Source organism: Octopus bimaculoides, chromosome 7 (genome assembly GCF_001194135.2).
Source record: "Octopus bimaculoides isolate UCB-OBI-ISO-001 chromosome 7, ASM119413v2, whole genome shotgun sequence".
NCBI classification, from domain to species: Eukaryota; Metazoa; Mollusca; class Cephalopoda; order Octopoda; family Octopodidae; genus Octopus; species Octopus bimaculoides.
This window is the reverse complement of record NC_068987.1, coordinates 13994354-13999995: the sequence shown is the minus strand read 5'-3', so window position 1 is coordinate 13999995 and position 5642 is coordinate 13994354.

The window sequence follows — 5642 nt, the reverse complement described above, 5'->3', positions numbered from 1 at the left end:
ACACACACACACACACCAAAGTAAGCACATAAATGTGAAACAAGGTGCAAAAAAATAGTACTCGAATACCAGAGGTAGAGTAATATGCTTTGTTATTAGAGCTGCAAAAGCATCACAAAAAACTGTTACTCAGAGTTTCACATTCAACCAAAATTGTCCAACGAACAGGAACATGAAACTCTGAGTAACAGCTTTTTTGTGATGTTTTTGCAGCTTTATTAATAAAGTATATATATATAAATATATATATATATATATATATATATATATACTCCATTATAATATATTGTGTATGCTCAACATGTATCCAGCTATATTAGAGCTAAATATAGTTAATTGCAATTAAACTCCTCAAATTACACATGTACAATGTTGCATATACTATGAAGTATGTTATAATACATGAAAAGAGCAAAATGTATTTGAAAGAACAACAGTAAATAATATCAGGAGTATTTCAAAATATTCATTCCTACTGCTGTTTAATAATTGCTGCATAACACATTTATTAAGTAACTCATAAGAGCCATCTTGTCAGGAAGTGCTTTTGAAATATGAGCTACAAAATTCGGTTCTACTCTTACATAGGTTGAAGACATAAAAAAAAAATACAAGGAAAAATACAGAAAAACAAAAAGGGGCATTGGATAATTGACTAGTATAAATCATGTCCAGAAATACAGATTGTATCTTAGTATACTTATCAAAACAATATTAGTGCTAAGCTTAGTATAGTAAGTACAATAGTGAGACTTAAAAGAATTATTGAGTAGAACAATTGCATTGAAATATACATGTGCATAGACACATACACACCCCAATAATTTAACCTTTTTCTTATTTCATTTAAATTTATAGATAATGCAAAACATGAGTTAGAGTTAATGATTGTCCTGAACCAAACATACTTACAAACACATTAACAATGACACTAATACAATCCCTTCATATTTAAATTAGTTTCCAAAAGCTAAATTTAAATCAAAGTCAATCCAGTTTTATGTAACCTACAAGCAATTTATTCTATTCTACAGTCATGAACAACGAAGCTCAGGGTGAGACCTATAGCAAACTGTCAACATATTACAAACATATCTCTCTATTTATCTATTTACCCATCCATCCATCTATATATGTATATTTTTATATTATACCTTATGTATTACATATACATACTTAAATAAATGAAGGGAAACACTGAATAAATTTAATAATATTTAACTATAGTATTACCTATGGTAAACCCTCAGAAGCAGTTTTATGTATCCTATTTATAGTAAACTATTTCCAAAAATTTGAATGATGAAACTATAGCCAAATAGCATTCTTGAATATTCAGTGTTAGCTTATTTAACTATTACTCTGACTCTAGTATTGGGTACCTTTTAATCACTGTTGCCTGTACGTTGTACAATTGTACATAAATATATGTGTGTTTATGTATGATTAAAACCTATAGCTTAGGGTGGACACAGTTGCACAACTAGGGGCAGAATCTCATCCCTCCATCAGCCAACCTCCTGTTGCTAAGCCACTCCATTTGTGATTTTCTTACACCACTTTCATTTGGGGAGTGGATTGTTTATGCTTAACAATATTCACTATTGTGTGTGTGTGTGTGTATATATATATATATATATATATATATATATATATTACTCTTTTACTTGTTTCAGTCATTTGACTGTGGCCATGCTGGAGCACTGCCTTTAGCCGAGCAAATCGACCCCAGGACTTTGTAAGCCTAGTATTTATTCTATTGGTCTCTTATTTATATTTATATATTAATAAACTATGTTTATTTTTTTATTTATTTAGCTATTGGAATAACACTGTCATGGATATTGGTAATAAAAAACCAATAAATTCTTCGGATATTTAATATCCCTTAGGTAATTTTTACACCTGGCTAAATTGTTATATGTATATATATATATATATATATATATATATATATATATATATATTTATATACACACACATATATAGAGAGAGTTCGCGTGTGGATTCATCTGTTTGCATGCAGCTAAACATACATGTGTGAATTGAAACAATGTACAGCAAAAAGAAAGATAGTCATGTGATATCTAAGTAGCCTTATTTTTCTTGTCATCCATACTTTCATTCACCATTGTACTTTTCTATTCATCATTGTTGCAGAATACCTTTGTTGTTAACTTTTTTTTTTTTTAATTCTAATTCTTAATTAAATTTTGACAATTTTGATAATTCATTTTGTTCTGTTGTTTCCACCTGAAATTTATTTGAAATCGTTTGTAGCAGTAGTTTTAATTTTCACCTTTTTTTTTTTTCTCCCCACCACCTTGGAAGAATTTGATAAAAGTGCAATTTGTGAATGTAAAACTTAAAAAAGTAACTTATATAATGAAATGCTGAATAAGATTTAGTTAATATACAATGATTAATATAAAAAATAATACCCAAGTTTCGTAACCCAGTGAGTCATAGAAGCACCATATGAAAACTCCATCTTCATTATATGTTAAAGACAAATTATCTTGCAGAGCCCATACCTCTCTACATTCCAGTTGTGCAGTAAAGGTTGACATTTAGCTCTGCAAACTAATAAAATGTTCAACCATTTAACACTGTTTCTGATTTTTATGGTTGACAGTTACCACATGTGGTATCTACTTAAAGATGTTATACATTTAGCTTTTTCTTTTTTTTTTTTTTTTTTTTTTTTTTTTTGTAAAAGACTAGCAAATTGTTGTTTCTCCCCTCCCTCTTCTCTGTTTTTTAAGAGAATATTTAAAATATATAGTCTTGCAATTATCATGATATAGGTAATTGTACCAATTTTGAAAATAACAATAGCAGGGTTTAGTCCTCCAACTCAATGGTAGAAAAAAAAAAACACAAACTATTAAATTTGAGCTAGATCAAGGAACATAACGTTTTATTTGCTGATGGAATTCAGTTGAGGGATTATATACATTCATTGTGTTTTAACACCAAGCTAAAATGCTAGTTAGGGCAGACATCTTCTCAGTTGGGACACCTCCTACACACTAACATTGTTCCCTTCTTTTTTAGCAAGCCAGGATGTTTAAAATTATCTCTTCACACTAAAAATAATTTAAACCATTACATAAGAATTGAATCTACACTTTGTAAATATAAACTAAATATTTATAAGCATTCATAAATATATCAGTGACTTTGCATTTGGTGTTTTGTTGTTTATGGAAAACAAGAATACGCAACTGAATATGGTAATATTTAACCAAGTTCATGTATATACATTTTGTTGTTTGTTTACCCTATGACTTGTATTGTTATATGCTAATGTGCTTATTGTGAACCAGTTTTTGAAAACAAAAATATATATTTCATTATTTTCTTGTTAATAAAAACATGTTCTATTTTCATTCTTGACCTGTTTCCTTTATTTGCATATTTCTTCAAATAAAAGTTGCCTGTATGTTTAATTTTTAGCAAAATGTTTTTAAATTTTCCATTTGAGGTAATTCAGATATTTTTTTTAAATAATGAAATGTTAGTAAAATCTTTTGAGCAATGCAGGTGAGGAGTTAATGTAAGCACATAAGCTGATGGCAATGAATGAAAACAAAGATATTGTATTATCTTAGAAAGGTTGTTTAATAAACCCTATAATATATTTCAGGAAAAATCCCTATTTCAAATGAAGCAACAAACATCTTGAAAATTTGTTGTTACCAGCAAATCTTGATAAGTTAATTAATCCTTTAGTATTTAAACCAGCCATATCCAGCTGAAATGTTCTACCTAACTGGTCAGATTTGGCCTCTCACACCTACCTTACAATGTTATTCTTAAAATAAGCGATTGCATCATCAAAACTTTGAAGCTATGAGATAATACATGATTAATTCAAAATCATGTAAATGATAAAGGCTTAAGATTTTCCTTCTTCTGTTTGAAAAGGAATGTAGGAATGTGGACTGGATGAGCTGGCCTTCCTACACTGTTCTGGCTGGGCTGAGCAACCTGGATGACCAAGCTAGGCTAACTTGACAGGTGTGGCCAGGATGACCTTTCTGAACTGGAAAGTTGGCTGGCCTGGACTGGCAGAGCAAGTGTGCACTTGAGTTGACTCAGCTGACTTATTTGGGCTACCTGAGATGGAAGGGCTTGCTTACCTAGGTTGTTAGGTCTAACCAGGCTGGGCAACCTGGGCTCTACTGTCTGGGTTGGCTGAGCTTCCTGGATTTCAGAGTTGAGCTACAGAGGATGGCTGAACTAGATTGCTCAAACTGGACGGGTCTCGCTGCCAGGCCTGACTTGCTCCTGCTGGCCAGACTGGTTTGCTTTGGCTAACTGCACTCACCAGAGATGATTTCAAGCAGCTTATTATCAAAAGGGTGATTCCCTTCAGGAAATACATACAATTCAGCTACTTTTCTTTTTATGCAGAAAGCATCTCTCAGTAATTTATTCCTTCAACAATTACATCAAAGACCAAAATATTTGCAGATTTCTCATTAGATTTTTGTATCTTCCTATATTATGTTATCTCTAACTTAACTATTGTTAATTCTATGCAGATGGCATCTCTGAGTACTTGACCTCGGTTAATTTCCTGGAATTGCATCCAAGCCAATTCTAGTAACAAGGGGAGATAATTGTAAACCAATCTTGTGATTCTTTTAAAGTACATTAAAGTGGTAAAGGGTTACTCAATAGCAATTTACATATTATTATTTAACTCTGGCACAATTATCTGAGTAGCTCCATGAGTTTAGATTTCCATTGAGGTCAACAGCCTTGCATCCAGCCAAAGACTTAGATGAAAAGGATTAATAAAATCGAAACATATTCAGAGTTATCACAAAAACTCTTATGCTGATAATTAGGTTTACTCCTTTTGGCATAGTTCTATGTAATTTATGGGTATAATTTCTATTGATAAAAAGAATTTTTCCAGTTTATTTTGTTAAGCACGTTACCCTATATTTAACAAAACTGCTAACCTTGGTGTTCATAAGTTGAAACTTTACTATTATTAGTTATTTAAATCTACTTGCTCCAACTGGTTGACTGAATGCATGGTTAAATGATTAGTAGCAGGAAAAGCAACCAGTTGTAAAATAAATAAAAAGCATTGGTTCTTAACCAACCATGAAAACACAGTAATTGTTGTAAGAACTGTGAATAAGGAAGAAAGAGCATAACATGTTAAACAGAGATATTGATATGCAGTGGTTCACAAACGTTTTGCTACTGCTGGCTCCTGGGCCACATCCCTACTTATGTAGGTAAAAGCATGTGTATATATATATATATATATATATATATTCTTTTACTTGTTTCAGTCATTTGACTTCAGCCATGTTGGAGCAAATCGACCCCGGGACTTATTCTTTGTAAGCCTAGTACTTATCCTATCGGTCTCTTTTTGCCGAAACACTAAGTGACGGGGACATAAACACACCAGCATCGGTTGTCAAGCAATGCTGGGGGACAAACATACATATTTATATATATATATATATATATACTAGCAGAGGCACCTGGTATTGCCTGGGAATGAAATTTTTCCTTATATATTGGAAGAAAAGAGCAAAATATGTTGTATAGAAAATTGTTATTCTAAATTCAATTTGTTCTTTAATTGGGATGCAATTTATTCTTTAATT